The 23,556-nt window shown below is 36.1% G+C and overlaps 1 long non-coding RNA gene and 1 other non-coding gene across 2 annotated transcripts; both read left to right on the forward strand.

The window, feature by feature from the left end:
* The first annotated feature begins 8,538 nt into the window (after positions 1-8,538).
* LOC132632866 (uncharacterized) lies at positions 8,539-9,033 on the forward strand. Its single transcript, XR_009579487.1, has 2 exons — positions 8,539-8,625; positions 8,742-9,033. It is a non-coding gene; the product is annotated as an uncharacterized LOC132632866 (long non-coding RNA).
* Positions 8,746-8,825, forward strand: LOC132619297 (small nucleolar RNA Z199). Its single transcript, XR_009574658.1, has one exon. It is a non-coding gene; the product is annotated as a small nucleolar RNA Z199 (small nucleolar RNA).
* Positions 9,034-23,556: the final 14,523 nt, after the last annotated feature.

Below are 23,556 nucleotides of genomic sequence, written 5' to 3' on the forward strand. Positions count from 1 at the left end.
GAAAAAGTGGTCAACATTGTTTTTCAAGAGCTAATGATAAATTGCCAACCGACCAATCCAAATATAATGCAAGATGCCGAAATTGAAGAAATGATACTAGAGTTGCATAAAAAAGTTCATATAATGGTTTTTGAAGACTCTAGTTCATTTTTGGGTGAGGATGTCAAAAATGAAGTGAATTTGAAAATGGAGCGCCTTAGACCACATTCCAACCATTTTTCAACATTGTGCTTGGTTGATGATATGGAAGTTGAACTAACCGAGCCTATGGAGAATTGTGAAAATGAAGAAGAAAGCGTTTTCATTTTGAAGTTTGCTATGCCAAGAAGACAAAATGGCATGCCTCACTTAAGGGCCAAGAAGTGCAAAATGCGATACCCGAAAGTTGGCCTCGTTTTTCTGCCACCGCCCCATGAGCGCCATCATGATCTTGATTCAAAGTTGGGGCGCAAATTCATATCTTCCAAATGGAAGGAAAAGTGGTAAAGGTAACCGTCGTGCCGCGACGTTAAATCAAGCGCTTGGTGGGAGGTAACCCATCGTTTTAAAAGTTTTAAATCGTTTTTGAAATTTTATTTTTTAGAATAGTTTAGTTTATGGTTTTTGACTAATCTACAAAGTTTCAGAATTTTTGGAGTTGTTTTGAGCATGTTGGATATCCGGACAGCCCCTCAAATCAGTTAAAAAAAAAAAAAAAAAAAAAAAAAAAATCTGGTGGCATAACCTGCGAAACGTAGGTAATACCTGCGAAACGCAGGTCATACCTGCGAAACGCAGGTCATACCTGCGAAATCGCAGGTCTGGTCGCATAGTGTGACAGAGACAAAAAAAAAAAAAAAAAAAAAAAAAAAAAAAAAAAAAAAAAACTTTCGCAGGTCGTACCTGCGACTCGCAGGTCATACCTGCGAAATCGCAGGACGGGTCGCAGGTCGTGCCAGTGAGCAAAAAAAAAAAAATATTTTTTTTTTTTTTTTTTTTTCTCTTTCCTTACTGTTTTATGTTTTGTCTGATTATGTGCAGTGAGGACACTACATTGTTTGTAGTTGGGGGTGACATGTGATAGCTAGCACATTATATTTTGGTTATGCTTTATTTGTAACCTTGTCGGGCTTGTTTTGTGACTGTCGTTGTGGCTGTGGATAGACGTTGTTACAAATGGAACTTGCTCAAATTTCTGAAAATGTCGTTCTTTTGGCATGTTGTGGATTAGTCACTTTACTTAATTTATTTTTATTCTTAGTTAGGTAGTTTAGGAGTAAAAATGGTATTGGGATGTGATTTTTTTTGCCTCTTGACTAACTTTTGGCTTACTTGGTACCAACATATTTAAATCTTGGCATATGAATTCTTGATTTTTGAAAAAGAAAAAAATGATTGAAGTAAGGGTTCTTGTTGTGACTTTTAGATTCAATTTTTGGCTCTTACTTTCACTAATTAGTCTCTTTTGGCTATGAGTGACTTTTTGAGTTCATTTGTTTCAATTTGTTCTTGGATACATATTCTACTTGAGTTTTCATGTGCCATGTGTGATGAGGTTTATTTGTGAGTTCTGTTGCATTATTTGTGGTCTAGAACTTGCCCGGAATGAGTTTCAAGGTGAAATCCTAGACTACACTTGGTTTGAAAAATGATGTTAGGCCTTCATTGAACCGCTTTTGTGCCTTAAATATCCTACCCTTGCATATTCTCCCTAGTCAACCCCTTTTGAGCCTTTAACCTTTTCTTTGGCAACCATGTTACAAACTTTAACCTTTTGTTCTTCATTGATCCATCTTTTGGTACCCTACCTCCTTAAGTGCGTTGAAAGTGCAAATATAGGCTAAAAGCCTAAGTTTGGGGGTGATGGTTGGAAAAAGTTGTTATGTGGGAGTTACTTTTAAGGCGAAGAGGTAAAAAAAAAAAAAAAAAAAAAAAAAAAAAAAAAAAAAAAAAAAAAAAAAGGAATTGAAGGAAGAATAAAGAGTTGTGAATAATGGGAAGACTAAGTGGTGCAATGAAAAATGAAAAAAAAAAAAGGGTGGAAAAATTTCAAAGGAAGTGTACTTTGATTGTTGAAAATTGTAGTGCTTAGGGAGGTTTTTGAGTCACCATTTCCAAATTATATCCCTACCTTAACCAAAAGCCTACATTACAACCCTTTAAGTCCTAATTGATTTTGAACCAAGTGTGTCTATATTAGCGGAGAAATACATGAAGGGCAAGCTTATGGTACTACTTGTGCAATTGAACATCTTTGTGAGAGAAGAGAGTTAATTCTTTCCATTTGATATCCCATTTGTGTTTCAAATTGCATTTTTTTGTGAGTTTGGGATTCTCTCTTGATTGTGAGGGCACATGAGAATTTGTGTTGTGAATTTGTTCCATTTTCCAATTAAGATGAATGAACAAAAGAAAATTGTTTTGTGATAATGAGGCAAATTTTGAAGCTTTAGTGTCATGACGTGATTGCTACTTTGATTAACTTGGTGTTTGAGCACTTGAAATGAAAATTTAGTTTTTGAGAAGAAGTTGGTGATTCATATGTTTTGGATTAATTGTTGGTACCAATCAAAGTCATGTGTTTGTGCTTAAAGTAGACCTTTTTGACTTGGTATGATGTTGGTGCACTTTTGAACGGAGTCCTTTGAAGGAAATTATAATTTGATTTGCTTGAGGACAAGCAATAGTTTAAGTTTGGGGGTTTGATAAGTTGGTATTTTACCAACTTATTTCTTCTTTAATCTTAGATTGTTGCTATGTTTTGATTGAAAAAATAGTGCATTTAATGTCGTTTACTTCCATTTTATAGGTTTATGTGATTTAGAAGTGATCGGAAGAAACCAAGTCAAAAAGAGGCCAAATTGGACAAAAACTGCACAGTTTTGCAAAACTGTCAAAAGTGGACAGTTTTGCAAAAACGGGACAGAACTGCAAAAAACGGGCAGAACTGCAAAAACTGAAATTTGGGGCATATTTTGTCATTTTTGGAACTTGAAAAAATGAGGTAATTACAAAAGAAAGAGAAGGGAGCAATTTTATTCATCTTTTTGCCATTTTACAAGTTTTGGAGGCTAGGGTTACTTTCACCTACACCATTGGAGGAGAAGATTGGAGCTCTTTAATGAGATAATTCTTAAACCTTTCTTCAATTCCTTGTTTTGTATTGTATATCTAAGTGTGTAGTATTTATTTTCTTCACTTGAATCTCGTTTATGGAAATATTCTATGATTAAAGTGTTGAATGAAACTCTTGTTTTGCTTATGTATTGAATGATTCTTATTGCTATTGAAGTGGGTCTTTGTTGATTTAATTAATCTCGTTCTTGAATGTTTCCAAAGGGATTAGCTAACCCTAGGACTCACCCATTTACTTAGATTGAGCTTGGAAGAGAAAATCTAGGTTGGGAAAGATTAATTAACAAGAATTTGGGTCATTAAACTCATCTAATAACTTGAGCTCGGAAGAGGATAGTTACTTGAGGTTAAATTGATTGTGCCTAATATCACACTCTAAGGCTTGGAAAAGCTTAGAGTGAAATTCATTGATTTGGTTGGAAGACTTTCAATGAGATTTGAGAAATCATTATCTATTGACACAAACCCGCTCTTAGTTGTAAAATCATAAAATACGTTGGATCGTTACTTGAGTGTAATTTCCTATTATCCAAACTTGTGGCCATTGATCATTTTACTTGCTTTCTAGGTTAGTTTACATTTCCGCATTAGTCATAATTTTCTCAAAAACCAAAATATTACCTATCGTTTGGCTTTAGCGTAGTTGGTGAAAGTTCCTTACTTTCTTAATCGCCTAGCACATTGTTCCCTGTGGGATCGACCCCGACTCATAGTTGGGTAAATATATTGCATACGACCGTGTACACTTTCTCTTTGAGGAGTGTAATTGGACGTTATCATGGGCCTGTAATCGGGCGATGTCCATATCAGTCTGTGAGGCCACCGTTATGCAGCTGTCAACCAAGTAGCGGTCCAATCCCATCACGTACCGGTGCATCCGGTCAGCCATATCAGCCACTATAACAGGTGCATATCGAGCCAAAGAATCAAACTCTAAATTATACTCACGAACACTCCGACCTCTCTGCTGCAGTTGTAAAAATCTATCAACCCGCGCCCGTCGTAACTCCAGGGGCAAAAAGTGGCTGAGAAAAGCGGCCACAAACTCATCCCAAGTAGCTGGGGGAGCACCCTCACCTCTGGACAGCTCCCAGGACTCATACCAATTAGCCGCAACATCTCGTAATCTGTGCGAGGATAACTCAACGGACTCGATCTCTGAAGCCCTGACCAGTCCCAATGAGCGTCTCATCCCTCGAATGAAGTCATGGGGGTCCTCCTCGGGCTTAGACCCGAAAAACTCTGGGGGACCACATGTCAGAAAATCACGAACCCTCAGGCTATCACGCTTGTCATCATCATCATCACCTCTCAACCCGCGTCTACGAGCCTGTCCCGCTACCAAAGTAGTCAATAATGCACTGCCTCCCTCAACGTCCTATCCTCCGCCCCTGGCTGAGGAGCTGGAGGCTCGGGCGCTGGAGCCTCTGGAGCTAATGGTGAAGTCGTCCCCTGATCCCTAGTGGCAGCGGCTGGTGCTCCAGACTCCTCTGATGATGATGACGTAACAGGGTCTGTTGGCCGGGGTGCAGTATCACGCATAATCTGAGCAAGGGTCCGAGTAGCTTTCTGAGCCCGGCTAGTCTCTCCGGCCGCTGCTGACTTGCCCTTCTGGGCAGCTGTCGCCTTTTTCAGAGGCATCACTGGAAAAAAAAAATATAACAGCCGGTCAGAAAAGAGTCATCATAATAGTACAGCTCTATCGTACGATCTAAGATTCAAAGAAAGGAAACACCCTAAATGTCCTGTAGCTTCCTGTTTATCGATGTGGTGCACAACACACCGATAAACAAGACTCTACCAGACACGGCCTGTAGACATCCCAAGGACAAACCGCTCTGATACCACTTCTTTCACGACCCAACCCCGTAGGTCGTGACTGGTGCCCTAATTGGGCACCCTGACATACCTATCCATATCGAATCACATACAATTAGCATATACGGCCACAATTACTACATACCGTCTCAAACTATATCAAACTGTATCGAACACATTTCAACGCAACCATATGCGGACATATATATATATATATATATATATATATATATATATATATATATATATATATATATCAAAAAGCCGACAAGGCTATCAAACATATCAAGAGCCGACAAGGCTAACAGATTTATCAAAAGCCGACAAGGCTAACGGATGGCACAACGGCCCAAAACATATACAAAGTGCACGCCAACAAGGCTGCCATAACGAATAGGGTCGTACAAACACATCTGTACAGAAGTAGGCACACACACCCACAAATACGTCTACAGACCTCTAAACAGACCAACAGAACATATGGCGGGACAGGGCCCCGCCGTACCCCTAAACAAATATGTACATACACAACGAACAAAATGTATACCAAAATATGTGCTCTGAAATAAGAAGAGCACTCCAACGGCAGAAGGGGGTGTCCTAGACTGGAGGATCACCAAACTTTGCGTCTGTACCTGCGGGCATGAAACGCAGCCCCCGAAGAAAGGGGGTCAGTACGAAATATGTACTGAGTATGCAAAGTAGAATGTACAGAAAGCAATTCTGAGATATAAACGAAATGGAAGTATCAAACATAAGTGCAAATCCAATATATCAAAATTTTTTTACTTTCAAAAACATGTAAGTCATGCATCGGGTACAGAAGAATATGGTTGCCCACCCGTCGATGGCGCCATAACACAGCATAACACCAGAAAGTCTCAAATCTCCGTATCCCCGTCACATATCACATCACAACATAACGCCATACACAACATAACACCACAATATAGGTGGAACCCGACCCTCTTTTGCGAGTAGCTCGGTGAACTATAAACACAGCATACTCCGGAGTATATCAAAATGCGCACGATAACAGAACCGGCCCGGGACTCGGCGAAAGGAGTAACAGAATGCACGAATAGAGTCGTGAGTAGTCATATGCATAAAATCATTATCATAGCTTCAAACATAAGTAAAATGATCATATTTGAAATCGGAATAATGGTCATACCAAATTCTTTCTTTCAAAAACGTAATGGTTCATTTTTCATCAAAGCATACCTAAGAGTGCCAAGGAATATATATAGATCATATCATGCTCGGATTCCGGATTTGGAATTTCCTTAAGGCTCTAATCTAGCCTATGTGAAACTAAGGCATGCCAAGAAAAGAAGGTTGCTTTACATACCTCGTACGCACTCCAAGCTAGCCAATCTAAAGCTAATCCCAATCTACGTCTCGGGCTCCCCAAGGTCTACAAGTACGCCAACGAATATCATACATTAGCCATGGGCACTTAAGCAATTTATTCCAAACTAACTCTAAATTCTACAGAAAATTCGGCAACATTTCCCCTGTAAATAGGCCACCCCGAGAATTTAACTCGGCCAAAGTCAACAACACAACAACAATAACCAACCTAGTAACATCAATGACCAACCCGAAAAGCGATATAACATTAATAACTCTCTTTTACATCATTCGACAACATTCATAATATTCGATTCGACGGCTTACATTCAAGCCCCATTATCGCTCATACATTCAATTATCAACCCGAATCCTTACCAACGATATTCAAGAGCATTTTTAACAGTTTACATAATAATTCCAACAATCCAACAATTTGCTCCAATTTGGCCGAAAACAGTCCCCCAAACCCGAGAACAGCCCCCTATACATATTCCTCATTTTCAAGTCATGATTTGTATCAACAATCCACATTATAACGATATCATTTCCATAACTATACAAATTTCATCAAACACACAATAAGCCTCAAATCAGCCCATACAATTACAACATCATTCTTGAGTCATTAAACGCTCATTTCCAAACTAGAATTCATAACGACAACAACTAAAACGCTAAGCGATATTAATGCGTTCTTCGGCATACATTGGAGGCTATATACACAGCTACATACCCATATACACATTTAGATGGTTATCATTTATTTCTTCACCCTACAACAATCAAATATGTTATATAGAATTAATTCATCCACCCAATCACACACCCATTTACACGGCTAACTTCCAACCCACCATATCTCACAAATTCCACCCATATTAACATACTACAACAAGCATATAACATTCACAACTCATAAAACAAGAGAAATTCTTACCTTTCTTCTTCAATCCCACAAATAGTTAGGGTTTGCGATCTACCAAACGGATGATTTGATCGCTCCAACAACACTTCCATGCTACTTAAGGACCTCAAAATAGTGGGTTTACACCAAAGAAATAATTTTGGGATGGCTTGAATTGGATTTGGTTTTTCATGGTGCTTGGCCGAGAGTTGGTTGTTGAAGTTCTTCAACTTCTTGATATTTTGCTAAGTGTTGAAATGGTAAGAAGATGACTTAAAAGTCATCTTTTAAGTTACCACAATATTTATCCATGTGTCCCATGGCCCACACATGTGTTGGACCAATTAAAATTGGCCACAACAATGTGTGGGACCATTCCAATAGACACGGCCAAAGGGGCTCTATTTGCAAGAATTTCTACTTCCAAATATATGAACTTTGGTCCCAATTTTTCCTAAGTGTTCAATGTCAACAATTTCATGCACAACTTATATCTCAAAATAAAATCAAAGGCCAAAAGTCCCGACTTCAAATCCCGGAATAGTCTTGGCCCTAACTTATCATAGTTAATCCGGGTTGTCCCAATGTATAAAAATACGGGATATAACACTGCAAATAAAAGATTGGGCAAAGAGATACATTACCTGGAGCATAAGAATAGGCGATTGAGAGATTTGACGACACAAAGGAGAGTCAGAACCACTACTGGAGTCTCAAAAACACCATTAGTGGCGATCATCATCCTCACCTGCTCGGAAGACACATCGACGGCGAGATTTCTAGAGAGAGGCTGCGGATAGAGAGAGGAAATGAAATGGGGGCTGCTGACCTAGTTTCCTAATTGAGGGTGGTCCAAATTTTATTTGTTGTTCGTTTTTAGTTGCTTTTCACTGTAATTTGTTTTCTCATTTTTGGACTGGGCTGTTCTGAGTGGCCCAGTCTTTTGGACCAATTTACTTTCATTAATAAAATGGCCCACAATGCCTAATTTTAAAAAAAATAAAAAAATGCATATACCGTAATTAGTTCAATGAGTATGATTATAAATAGGTAGACAACGATAATTATTTTAGTTTCAATGAGTAATTATATACTTTTCCTAATAAAATTCTCTTGATGCTTCACCATATTAGCTAGTAGAAACAAATAGGGATATTGACGGTTTGTCCTTCAAATGAGCTTATGCCTAGTGGGACATAAGTTATTTAAGGACTTCAGACATAATTTATGAGGTATTATGATAAGACAATATAAACCTATTTTCGCGATAAAATTGTTTGACTTGAGAGGCAAAATTAAAGACCAGCAAAAAATAGGACCAAAAGTTCAAATGTATAAAAGTTTGAAAACAACTAGGCCCAACAAGCTCATTGGACCGTGAGCATTAGGGCTTGTTTTCCCCAACAAATGCTGCCACAATGCGCCTATTAAAGGTACCTCAAATCTGCAACTCCTTCATCTTCCACTGCTCTATTTTCTTCAATGTTTTAGTATTTTCTATTACTTTTTTAACCTTTGAATTGTTATTTGTTTTGCATATGGGGTGAAGGATTTGTCATATGATGAGAGAAAAAAACTGCAACAAAATGATCGAATTTATTCGTGATTACTATAGTATTTAAGTCTGATGATTTATCTCTTCTCGTCCCCTATTTTCCCCTTATTTCAATTTTGTTTTACATTTTTTTTTCAAATTTGGTTTTGGTTTAGTGTTTTTTTTTTCCTAATGTCAAGAGATATGATGAGTGAACAATTTGGTCCGTGTTTCAGATTTAATCGTGACCGATAAACTCTATTCTAATTACTCTCTGATCTCAACTTCTTTAATTCTATGTCAAATTCATTTGCTCTTTGAGTTGTCTTTTATTTTTAGTTTTTAATTTTTGCTTTTTTGACTTTTATGCATTGCTTTTGTTTCAGCGTACAATAACATATTCAGTGTAATTTCATAAGTGGGTGTGACTTTTGTTATTTGGTACATCTTTTTATTTTATTTTATATTTAGTTGATAGAAAAGAAAAGAAAATCCTATAAGTACCAAAACTAAAAAATATATATAGGGTAAGATGTGGGAATAAAATCTATTCTATGACGACAATATACATATGAAAAATCAAACAGAACAAAAAATGAAAATAAATAAATACTTTTTTATAGTTTCATAATTACACAGTTCTTGAAGAACACTTCTTCCAATTCTAGAGATTTTTTAGAGATGAAGTTAAACACTCATTTTAATTTAAAGAAAACCTTATAATATAGTAGGGATCACTAAAGAAAATTTCATCCAGTCATATAGTTGTTAATAGTTCTGAATATAAATTCTATTGCAAGCCGGAATAGAATGTTAAGTTGATTTCAGTTAAATTCTTCTATAAAACCAAGAGGCAATGTGTGGTTGTTGCTTTGGTTATTTTCTCAGTTATTCTATTTTTATTTATTGAAGTCTAAAGAGAACAAAAAGTTTAAGGGAAGAAAAATATGTGCGTAAATATTTTTCAGCATTTAGGAATTGAATACCTAGTGTCACAACTATTAAGCAGCACATTTGATAATATTGATCAATAAACACTTCTAAAATAAAAGAAAATAGTGATTGTACAATATTTTAGAGTTTTACTGTAATTTTTCTTCATATTTGAGCCACTAAATATAGGAAAATATTATAACAAACAACCCATATGGTGAGAGGCTTTTACCTTCGCGTTTTGAAATTGGATGGGACTATGTTTTTCTTTCTTATGCTTTCTTTTCTAAGAAAAACATATATAGTATCGAAAGGTAATCCTATAGAGCCGGAACAGAGTTGTTTTAGTTTCAAATTTTGCCGGATGAAAAACATCAACACCCATGCAAGTCGTACAAATAATAATGCCTCTTCGCTGGATAGCACATAGACTTCTTAATACCAATGGCTTTCGAGCCGAAAAAAATGAAAAAACCAACTAAAATCTATATCTACAATATTGAAAGCGTTTATAATGTGTGTATCTATTATCTAAAAATATTGTGGTGGAGAATAATCCACAAGTCATTTGCGAGGCGAGGGAGCAACTTGTCTGGTCTTGCGATGCACTCATTCTCGTTACGGAAATGAAATGACGCCCCAGCTTGACTCGAGACCAAGACTCCTTACGAAGAAGATTGCCGTTTATATCTTTTGTGTTATTCATACTTTAATTTCTTGAATCTCTTTTTTGTTGTAATAAATAAGAGCTTTTAGGGACCATTAATGGGGAATTTCAATGTACGTGCTTGTGAGTTTTGATTTTCCATAAGGATTATCAATCGGGCAAAGGACCAAAATCATCCATAATGTTTGAGTTTGGATCAAAATCATACATATTCTTTCACATGGTGCACTAATAGTACATTATGTTTGCATAAGTGGTGCACTTTTAGTCACAATCCCAAATAAATTTAACGGAAAAGAACAAAAATGCCCCTGAACTTTTAGAAAAGGTATAAAAATACCCTTTATTCATCTATTTTGCTAAAACTACCCCTCAATTCAACTTTTTGAGAATTTATTCCCCTTGACTAACGGACAACACTAATTTTTTAAAAAAAAAAATAAATAAATTGCACATGACATTTTATTACTGAAAAATTGATTTATTCTTTTAAAAAGAAATCTGAAAAATCGTTATTTGTAGAATAAGGAAAAATAATTTTTCAACATCCATTTCTTTAAAAAAACAAATGTAGTAAGCCTTTTATATATATATATATATATATATATATATATATATATATATATATATATATATATATATATATATATAGATATATATATATAAAAACAGAATTGGATTTTCATTAAAACATATGGAATTTTTTTAAGTTTGGAAAAAAAAATTTAACGGGTGGAAACCCCATTTTTTTTTTAGAAAATTCAATTTTTAAATCTGAAAAACTGATTGTTTTTTTAAGTAAAATGTGCAAAACTAATACTCCATAATTTTCTTCTAGATTTAAAAAAAGATAGTTTTCTGGTTTTTTTTTAAACACAGTTTTTCCATAAAAAAATTAATTTTTTCAGATTTTTATAAAAATCCAATTTTTCACATTTTGAAAAGAAAAAAAATTAGTGTTGTCCGTTAGTCAAGGTTTTACTCGTTAAAAAAACGTTTTTCAAATTTAAAAAAATTCCAAGGTTTCAGATTTCTTTTTAAAAGAATAAATCAATTTTTCAGTAATAAAATGTCATGTGCAATTTATTTATTTTTTTTAAAAAAAAAAATTAGTGTTGTCCGTTAGTCAAGGGGAATAAATTCTCAAAAAGTTGAATTGAGGGGTAGTTTTAGCAAAATAGATGAATAAAGGGTATTTTTATACCTTTTCTAAAAGTTCAGGGGCATTTTTGTTCTTTTCCGTTAAATTTATTTGGGATTGTGACTAAAAGTGCACCACTTATGCAAACATAATGGACTATTAGTGCACCATGTGAAAGAATATGTATGATTTTGATCCAAACTCAAACATTATGGATGATTTTGGTCCTTTTCTCATTATCAATCTTTAGGACAATAAATAATAGTAATTATGACTTTTATTTTTATATACTAATACCAATACTTATATGATTAAATGGGGAAAATAAAGAAAATGTAAAAAACATTAAAAAAAATATCATTACTGATCATAGAGAAGCATCACATCACATTTTCTATATATATATAGAGAGAGAGAGAGAGATTGAGTTTGTTTCAATAATAATAATACACGGATTTTCTTTCAACAAAAGTTACAAGATTTCTTGATTTTTCATTTTGTAAACCCTTTATAGTCTCTACAACTTTTACGCCAAGATTGTTCTCTATTTCAACAGTGTCTCACATTGACAATAGTTGGTTGTTGGTTTAGAGGGTTATTAATTGCATGTACGGTTGTAGACCTGCACAAGAATTGTTGTATCATATCCAATAATATAACCAACAACAAATCTATTTACCTGTCAAAATATTGTACTAACTTAACTATCAATAAAGAATATTTACACAAAAATAATGGAAATTTTTCGAAACAACCAAGACATACCTAGTGTAATAATTGACTCATTCTCGCCCTATATGATATGGTAAGACGAAAAGGGGGTGTCGATCGACATCGACTCATGTAGTAGAAGCTTCACGAGTTTTCTGCTTTTTACTCATCATTCTTTGCTCTGAGAAACCTTCTCCCCGCTTGTTGCTCCGACGACTGTGACGCAAAGTGGCGTAAAAAACAATATAAGCCTCCAATGAGTAAGGAAACAAAAAAGTAAATCAAGCATAAGTTGAGAGGGTATGAACCTTTGACTAAATCTTTTGCCCGAGCATTCAATACATTTTCTACCGCTGGCATCATCTCTCCATGCCAATGCCAACACTGCCTGCAATACACTCTTCCACGTCAAGGGCGGATTCATTATTACAGTATTAGGTTCATCTGAACTCAATACTTTTAAAGCCACGCATAAGTTTACGGGAAGAAGTGCTAAAATTACAATAAATAATAAATATGAATCAATAACTCTAAAAATATAATATATTAATACTAAAAACCTTAAATGTTTAACCCATAAAATCTAAATCCTGAAATCTGCTTTGTTCCATAAACATGTCATACATATAATATCCCAAATTTTATTTAATTCAAACTGTCGTTACAAGAATTATATACGTATGCGAGTAAGGTAGGGATGTTCCAAAAGCATTAAGCAGAAGAAGTTAGTGGACAAAACAGATATTTAACTATTACTTGTAAGGTACCATATAAGAATTTACGTCGGAACTTTCTCATCGATGTTGATTTTCTGCCTCCGAGATTTCCTGTCCGCCTTGGTGCCATTGAAACTGAAACACGGCCTGAAATAAAACAGCCACTAAGTTGATGTGTCTTTTTGATTGGCCAGTAATTTTTTTTTTTTTGGGTCACGACCAACTGAGGGTTACGACTATTGTATATGTAATTAATCTGTTTTATTTCTGCTATGTGTTGGTGTGGATACATGACCATTTGTTGAAACATTTGGTATTTAGTCTAATTTCAAGAATACTCTTAAGACAAAAAAGGATTTGGAAACTACCACAATGTAGTTGGGATGAAATCAGAGACCACTATATATGGTTAGATGGGAAATTGGGTGATCAAGTAGAGAATTGGAAAGTTCAAAAAGTAAATAACAAATTAGATACAACTTAATACTCATGAATGTATAATTACTTCTAATAACGGTTGGAGAGTGATACAAAGAGCTTTCATTAGATTTAAGAGAAAAAATAGCCAAGCCGTTTCTGGTTTAGAATGCTAATGCTCCCTTATCAGCTTTTGTTTTAATCAATTGCTATTACGTGGGCTGATTTTTTGCGCGGATTTCCCTTCTTTTGAGGTGGTCTTTAATTTTTGTCCTAGTGGTCTTTAATTTTTGCCCTCCGCCTAATACCCCGACATTCTGGGTTCGAACCCAGCTCAATAATAAAAAAAATAAAAAAAAAAAGAATTTCGCAAGGTAGATGTTTGGATTTGTAAGACAAAATTTTGCCTTCAAAACTCTGCATTAAGGCAGAAATATGCCTGAAGGTAGAATTTTGAACCAAAACTCTACCTTAAAGTAGAGTTTGAAACTCTGCCTTGCGAATTTTTTTAAAAATTTTTGATTGAGCAAGGGTTCGAATCCGAAACCAAGAAATTTTTAGCGAAGGACAAAAATTAAAGACCACCCCTAGCGAATGACAATCCTTCAAATTGCCCATTAAATAAAAACGGCTACTTGGGTTTTATTGCAAATGTTGTGGGCTTATTTATTGATTGAGGATTTTATTAGCAGAAAATGAACCAAAAATGCAATTAAAAATGAGAAAAATGTCAAAAAAAAAAAGGAGAAAAAAGATAAATGTCAATGGAGGCCATAGAGAGGTGCCACATAGGATTGCCTATGCCTACCTTTATATTATATATAGATTTTTGTTAGAAATATTTTCTTACTCTCTGGAAATGTAAATACGAGAAGTATATAGTAGTTTTAAAGAATGTGATTTTCTCCCCTCAAAAAGTGATCAACAAAAAAAGTATGAAAAATTGGAATTTTGTAAATCATTTTCCCAATCAAATGCCACCTAATAGTGTCTGTTTTCAAAATATTAGAGTTTTCTTAACCTTTGAGGTACACTTTTAACTTTCTCTTGAGCCGAGGATATGTTGTTGTTGTTGCTGTGCTTTTAACTTTGTTTTCAAAAAATTGAAAAACTATTATGAAATAATATTAAAAGTACACGACACAAGAGATATAGCCAAAGAAACTGGGAGAGAGAGAGAGAGATTTTATTGTCTCTATAATTTCTACAAGTAAACTCCTAGTTATAGGAGGAAATAAGGCAACAACTTGGTGGCCACACATACTTGGTGGGCAAGTATCCTTGGTGCCCACTAATCTTGGCGCCTAAGTTCATGTGATGGGCATCCATTTTACAATACTCCCCCTTGGATGTCCACTAATTAGATGATGTGCCTCGTTAAAACCTTACTAGGAAAAATCTTGTGGGAAAAAGTCCTAGTGAAGGAAAAAGAGTACACATATCTAGTAATACACTTTGAGAGCTGCCTCATTAAAAACCTTAACACGAATACCCAAATGGGACAAAACCTTGGTCAAGGAAAAAAGAGTACAACGCGTATTTACTCACCCTAATAAAAGTACACATAATTCTTGACGATGATTTATTCTGATCTTGTATATACGAACTTATCATATCTTGAGGTTGGTAAAGTGTTTGTGATCAGATCTATCAAACGACCTGGCTGATAATCTGCGTCTTCATTCCTTAGATAGAGTTGCATCATCACCATATAATATTGTTAAAATCACGTCAAGTACATTCTTGACTTGCTTCATAATCTATCTGATGTTATCATTCTATGGTTTGACTGTCATGTATAATAACATGGTTTGACATAAATCCTTCATGGAAAGAGATAACATATTTGGATCGAACTCTTATGTCGATCAAATGAATGCCCTATATATCCAAAACACTTGACAATATTCATTAGGATAAACACATTCATGCCATACTTCCAGTAGCAGTATGCAATTGATCTTATTTCAATATTTCCATATAGGAGTAAATTATATCATGCTCGTAGTTATAGCAAGATATATAAGTGTATCAATTGCATAAAGATATGGTACTTCAAGACCAATTTAGTTTTCTTATTTCAACTTCTTTCAGCAGATAATGTACTGCTTTTGTAAACTCTTCAAGAGCTCCAATAATATTCATATGAAAGGTTCTGATTGTCATAAAGAGACAATGGTAAACATAGTATATTTGTACCATTCGTCAATGAATATACATTAAGGCTAATTCAGTACATCAACCTTGATCCATTTAATCCATTTAAGGATTATAAACCAGTTTCCAAAGAATTTGTATATGCTTTAAGCATTTTGGATCCTTCAGAAATTTTCGTATAAATTTTATTAAGTAAGCCATATAGGCTGTGACAACTTCCATCATTATAAATTGTGAAATCTTCTAATGTCTGGACTACAGGTCCAATCGCTTACCAAGATGCATCATATCACTTGATAATTATTTCTACATCAGCATGCTTTAAGAGATGTAGAACTCATATCCTCACAATCTTATACAATATTGTGCACCGTACTGTATCAAAGATATCGTCAATGAGATATCATCTCGTATCGGTTCGCAATTCGACATAATTGTTACACCTCAAAAACTTCCCATTAACGTACAGTGAATAGACTAATGAAGGGCACGACGTATACGATGTCTTGGTAAGTAAGAAATAACATTTGATGGTTCTAAATGAGATTTCAAAGACATTCGAGGTAGGAGACGGAAGTTGTTAAGGAAAGCAAGGTATATGTTGTGTGTCGGGCAAGATTTACGAGTATCGAATTAATGAGAGATTAATGATGTTTTGGAGAAGAGTTATAACATCCCTTAGATTGTTAATGAGGTGTTAAACAAGTGTTAAGAAGGTTCCATAAGGATTGGAGGTCAAACAAGTCGACGAGAATGAACTCCGGAAGGTTGGGCAACATACGATCCAACATACTGGCCGTATAAAACATACTGGCCGTATGTTTGGCCGTATGTCCTGCCCAGAATGGGACCTTCACTGGACCAAAAATACGGCCAGACATACGGCCAGTATAAAAGATACGAACCGTATGTTGGTCCGTATGTTCATGTCGGGACATATTTTAAAAGTTGATATAAGGACCTCATCTCATTTAATTCATTTCATTTTTCACTCCACCCTTCAAGAACACTCTAGAGAACTCTCCACTCTTCATCCACAATAACCCAAGAGAAATTGATGATTGACTTCATCAAACCAACAAAATCAAGTGTATGAAACTCATTGAAGTTCATCCAAGCCAAGAAATCCCAATGGAAGTGAACTAGGGTTTAGGTGCAAGAAGAGTATTTCCACCCAAGGCTTATTCTTACACCATCAAAGGTAAGTTTTATGGTATTCCCATGTTGTTTAAGGTATTGAGAAGTTGAAACACTTGGATTGTAGAAGGGTAAAGAAAATGGGTCATGAATGTGGCAATAGTGTCATTTTTGAGTAATAGCTTGGGTTGAGTCATGTTCCTTGATATGTTGCGATTATAAGTATTTTATAAGTGACATTTATAACATGGGATAAGTATTATATGTGAGAAAACGCAATAGTGAACTATGACCATGATTATGGAGGAATTGAAGTAAAATTGTGAAATATGGATAATGTAGATGAATGATGATTGTTGTTTATAATATTGTGAATATTGTTATGGATGTTTGGGAGTTGATATGTAAAATGAGAAAATTTGTATAAATAAAGGAAATGCTGCCCAATTTTCTCTAGCATTAGTAAGCACGTTCATATAATCGATTGGCTAATGCTGATGCGAATTCTCTTGAAGGTAGAAACGTGAGCGTTGAAGAAGAACAATCAAGCGATAGAATTGTTAAACAAAAGAGGTATGTAAGGCTAATCCTTTCCTTCTAAGGCATGATTCCTATGGTATGAATCTTCCAATTTTTTTATGATCTTCCTAAATAACAGAAATTATGAGTCCATGACTATAAAGAGCTACATACGCACATGCTAAAGAAAAGAGATATGATACGAGCATGATAATGACGATGATGAGTTTAAATATAAAGAATCCTAGAGTAATATAAGATGTCCATGAAGCTACTGATCCTAAGTATATTTCCATTGATGTTTTCCCTTGTGTGCACTCACCTTAAAATGCTAGTCCCTCCAAGGTGAGACATGACGATTATGATCACTCCATAACGTAGTCTGGGGTTCACGACCTCATGTCACCCATGGTTACCTTCAAGCTTTAATGTATGATTAATGATGAATGTATGATGATGCTAAGTTATGATATGCCTATGAGATGTGTGATAATGATAAGTTTATGTTGACTCTATGACGATATGATTCCACCGTGCCTAGTTGGCCGGGCATGTCACCGCGAAGGTGGGCTGCATACGATTCCACTGAGCCTAAATGGCCGAGCATGTCACCGCTAAGGTGGGCTACTATGTTTACACCGAGCCTAGAGGGTCGGGCATGACACCAGGTTACGCAGGTTATATCTTCACCTTATGTCTTATAATTTCTCTATTATGTTCATTTCATTCATGCCTTACATGCTCAGTACAATGTTCGTACTGACGTCTTTTTTCTTTGGACGTTGTGTACATGCCCACAGGAAGACAGGGAGGTGATCCAAACTCGTAGGAGCTATTAGCTGACTCAAGAGCACTCCATTGTTCTAGAGGTGCCATTGACTTATTCTTTTGTGTATATACATGTATTTTGGGCACGACGGGGTCCTGTCCCGTCCATATGTCTAGTACTATAGTAGAGGCTCGTAGATACGTATGTGTGGGTAGTATGGTCTCACGGTTTCTCCTCGTATGTATATGTATTATTTTGATAACAGGAGGGCTTATGTATATAAGGTAAATATGTTTCAAGTGAAAAATGGTTTTCCTATGATTTGAGTATAAGATTAATGATTGAACGCTTGATGTGTAGGTGCTCGGTGGTTAGCCCCGGATACCCATCTTGGCCCCTAGTCGGGTCGTGACAAAAGTGGTATCAAAGTAGTTCAGTCCTAGGAAGTGTCTACGAGCCGTGTCTAGTAGAGTCTTGTTTATGGTGTGTTGCGCGCCACACTAATAAACAAGAGGCTACAGGGCATTTAGGAAAAATGACCATCTTTCATCTTAAGAGATCGTGCGATAGAGCTGTGTTATAAGATTTTCTCCTCCTTAATAGTGTGCTATGATTTCAGAAATGCCGCCAAAGGGGAAAGCTACAGCCGCCCAGAAGGGCAAGACTACGATAAAAAGACGGGTAGAAAGAGAGTCGCCAATGAATGTAGAAGAGGGCGAATCACATAATGAGGCTCCATCAAATACTTCTCCCACTCCGCCTATTATAGAAGGACAAGAAAGGGCTTCAGCTCCAGCTCCTATGCCTCCAGTTCCTCCACCAGCTACTTCGAGTCAACAAGTGACCGAGGCTATTCATCTATTGACGCAGTTAGTTGCCGCCCAGGCACAGCGGCAGAATGCGGGTCCAAGTTATCAGGCAGCTAGTACCAGAGCCCGTGATTTCATGAGTTTGAATCCTCCGGAGTTTTTTGGGTCAAAGCCGAATGAAGACCCGCAAAGTTTTATTGAAGAAATGTTGAGAACACTGAAGATTATTGATGCCTCCGAAACTGAATCTGTGGAGTTAGCATCTTATAGACTCCGAGATGTGGCGGTATTATGGTACAATAATTAGATATCATCAAATCATCAAGAAAAGAGAATGCGCCTCCTCCCGTTTGGAAAGAATTTGTAGATGCTTTCATCTACCACTTTTTGCCACCCGAGGTCCGCCGAGCTAGAACGGATAGGTTCTTAAATCTAAAACAAGGAAATATGAGTGCCTGAGAGTATAGCCTTCAGTTTAATTCATTGGCTAGATATGCCCCGACTATGGTGGTCGACATGGGGGATAGAGTGCACAGGTTCGTGAGTGGATTAGGGTCGCATTTATTCAAGGACTGCTTGACGGCTTCGTTGCAAGATGGGATGGATATTTCCCGCATTCAAGCACATGCCCAGAATTTAGAAGGACAACAACATCCGAAAATGGGTGATCGTGATATTTATAGAGGGCAAAGCAAGAAGGCCAGATCTATGAGGGCAGGTAGTGATTATAGAGGGGAATCAAGGCAGGTATATTCTAGACATTCAGGCCAGTCGGCGACTAGTGCGCCTCCACGATTTGCAGGTAGGAGATTTGATCGCTCCTTTCCTTCAGGACAGGGTCAGAGTTCGAGAGCTTCAGGTTCTCAGTTTAGGGGTGATCATAGTTAGAGGGACCACCAGTGCCGCGATGTAGTCAGTGCGGTAAATTACATTCGGGGCCATGTCGCCAGGGCACAGATGCTTGCTATGTTTGTGGACAGACTGGGCACTTGATGCGTGATTGTCCCTCGAGGTATGGTAGAGGTGGGGTTCAGCCCACAGGATCAGCAGCTGGTTCTTCTTCAGTGCGCCCGATAGGGCAGACTCCCCAGATTCCAGCAGGTCGAGGTAGAGGCAGAGGGTGAGCATCTACTTCAGGGGCCACTCAGCCCCGTATGTATTGTTACGCCCTATTTTGAACGGGTCCAAGATAGTTTGCAACTTCCCGGTTCTTCTAACTGGTATAAAAGGGTTAGAGTCGCCACCTTATTTTTTAGGAAAATCAGGAAACCTATATGTACTTGTGTGTCTACTCCATTTTAGTCCACGAAACCTATAAGATTCTAGATAAGGGTTTTATTTACCCCGAGGGGAAGGTATTAAGCATCCTTCAGAGCCTGTCCGAAGACAGTCCTTAAACTTAGTTTAACTGAACACTAGAGGGGGATTATCTACCTGTTTATTATTATTATTACATGTTGTCAAAATGTTATGACTTCATGAAAAGCTATACTAGGTGATAATATACTAAGTATATACAGCGTATAAAAATGTATTTATATCAAGTATCAAGTATTCATAAATAATGTATAGTAAAAAAAAAAAGGAATATATAAAAGAGTATAAAGAGAATGTACCTCGTAAGTATAAAAGTATATCTGTTAGTACAAAGAGTGTATATATGTTAGTGTAAAGAATGTGTAACTATATTAAGAATATAAAAAAAATGTAAGACTATGTAAAAATAAATATATCAATGATATAAAGAATGTGCGTCTATGTATATTAAAAGAATGTATGTGTATTAAACATATAAAGAACATATTTCAAGTGGAAAAGAGTGTACGTCAAACCTAAAATGTATAAAGAATTGTATAACTAGGTATATTAGTGCATAAAGAATGTAAAAATAATTTACGAATATTCATTGGTATAAAGATTTTATATAACGAAATTATTCAGAAAAGTGAAGTTTATTTGACTTGTTTCTACCGTTTAGTTAAAAAGAGTGTTTGTTTAATGAATATCCTATCAAAAGAATAAGAACAAAATAATTGTAAAAAGTATTGGTAAAAAATAAGTATAAGAAATTGTGGATAAAAAATGGGTGAAAATGTGTAATGCCTCTAAAGAATAAAAGATTTGTAAATGGACAACTTAATATTTGCCTAGCGTCAAAACGTGGATTTAACTTAATTAAAATATGTATTAGTATACACGAAACAATATAAAATGTAAGTTGTATTAAGAGTGTATAAAGAATATAAAATAAAGGATGGACTAGTATTTTTTGCCTAATCGTCAAAAGTGTGAATTTATTTAACAAAGTATTTATACCAAGTCAATTTAATCTAGTTACGAAAGTGTTGACGGCCTAAGTCTTGCCTAAAGTGAATGACAATTTTAAGTTTAACAAACAAGGCGACAAGTAAATAAATATATCAACCTGTCATTCTAAAAATTAAAGTTTCCACTATACTATGAGTTTATGTTTTGTACAGTTATAAAAAAATGCGGAAAGTAAATACAAACAGTGATTCGATGGAGTCTTCAGGTTCCTCCCGGGTGTCGTCTTCGATATGTATCTCCGGGTACCTGTAAACACTTAGTAAAAGTGTTAGTAAGAAAATAAATAACTATCGAATGAATTAAAGAAATAATGAATATACTTAAAATAAAAAACCCGTCTTTTGTACATGGGAGGCTTTGGAAATCGACGGAAATTTCTTCATCGGCCATTTGAGTCTAGTATTCGCCCAAATAAATTCAAATACATGCGAATAAAAGATAATCGTACAGTTGACCACCAAAAGCATTTTTTCGGGCACAAAATCAAACATTTATTGTAATTTAAAAGATTTTGTAAAGTAGTCCAAAAAGCAATAAAACAACGCAAACAATAGCAAGTGAAGCTGATAGCCGCAAATCTTCACAACAAACAGCCAACAATTAAGAACATTAGTAGGAGCAAAATCATCAACTAAAAATAGCATAATAGTGATAGAAGAAATCCAAAAATGGGGACAATGCAGTAGCAAAAGTTTAAAAAAAAATACAGAGGAAAGAGCAAGATATTAGTGAACCAAAAATGTAAAAAACAGTCCAGTATTCATCATTGGCCACCGAAGTAGTATTTTTTGAGCATAAACCAACAAAAGTAATGTAAAGTAGTCCGAAAATGGCAACTGTAAAGGTGAGCAGTAACCCAAAAATGTGCATCCAGTCGAGAATCAGCTCGTCGTTAGACACACGCAAAAAAAAAAAAAAAACATTAGCTATACAGAGTCACGATGGCATCTCCGGCCAAATCTTGGCCCAAAATCCAGCAACCAAAACAGCCGTAAGCGAGCAAAAATACGTAATAATCAGCTATAGAAAACCACAAATAACTATACGAAATAGAGACAAGAACAACTGGGTATCGAAATAAAATAAGCTTAGGATGAGGCCATCGAAGCCAGCCATGGCGGATGCCGAAAAACACCCATTCGCCGGAGCACAAAGACTCCGACCAGATCTGAACTGGAGAAAAAAAAAAGCGCACACACACATACACAAAAAAAAATCGTTAGAGGAGGAAGGGAGATAGCAGCGACTGGTGGTGTCGTTTGGTTGTTGGCTACTCCGGTTCACCAGAGCTAGAAGCTCCTCGCCGGAGCAGCGAAGAAAACGGGGTGTGTGGGTTGGTTGGTCGTTGTTGTTGACGCTCGGACAACAAGGGAAAGGGAACAGGGAGCAGCGACTGGTGGTGCGGTCAACTGCTCCGGTGTCGTGAGTTCGTCGGAACGGGCAGCGGGTGAGAAAGAGAGGGAGACATGGCGTTTGGTTGGTGGTTTTGTGGTGGTGTGGTTGGGAGACGAATAAGGAGGTGTGGGGGTGGTTTGGTGCTTCGCCGGAGCTCGGAGCTCCGGCGTGGTGGCGGCGGCCGTTTGAGAAATGGAGGAGAGGGAAAAAATGTTTAGGTTTTTCTTTTTTAAGAAGGGATAAAAATCTGAAAATTAAGTGTGTGTGTGTGTGTGTGTGTAGAGAATAATTAAATTAACCCCTCCCTTTTCTTATAATATAAACAAACACTCCCTTTTGTCCAAAAATCAATGATCTTCCCTCTCTTGTCCCCTTTACCCCTTTTAACCCTTATGTAAAAATACAATAACCAATGGATCAAAAACCCAACCCATCACCTCAAATGTAAACTTTTAAAAGGTGACGAGACCTTGACTTGATCGAATTTTTCTCTGTGTTTAAAAATTAATTGCTTCGATTTTCTCTGCACTGACGGACTGTACTAAAATATAGTTAATTAATACATGTATGAGTATAAAATGTAATTATTAATGTATAAGATATGAAAATGTATTGCTATAAAATTAACAAAACAATTATTAATTGCACAAAAATATTAGTATTACGCTGTATATGTGCAAAATAATGATTCTTGGAAAATGATAATAAATTGAAAAAATTCCTAAAATAAGGATAATCATCAATAAATTGTCGAAAAATGTAAAAATGTGTAAAAAAAAATGTATTTCACACTCTTTAACGAATCAGGGCCCCCCAAAACGTTAATTTTAAGCACGTCGAGCCAAAATTAGGTGTCACCATGTATACTTTAGCCGGACGATAGGATCTTGAGTCCTCCCCGGATGTGGTTACAGGTACATTATCCGTATTTTCCCATGATGTGTATGCATTGATAGATCCGGGTTCTACCATATCTTATATTACTCCGCATGTTGTTGGTTGTATTGGGGTGAAACCCGAGCCAATTAAACCTTTTGAGGTATCTACTCCAGTTGGTGATCCCGTGATAGCTAGACAAGTGTACAAAAATTGTGTAATTGTGATATGCGACCGCCAGACTAGAGCTGATTT

The sequence above is a fragment of the Lycium barbarum genome, chromosome 1 (genome assembly GCF_019175385.1).
Source record: "Lycium barbarum isolate Lr01 chromosome 1, ASM1917538v2, whole genome shotgun sequence".
NCBI classification, from domain to species: domain Eukaryota; kingdom Viridiplantae; phylum Streptophyta; class Magnoliopsida; order Solanales; family Solanaceae; genus Lycium; species Lycium barbarum.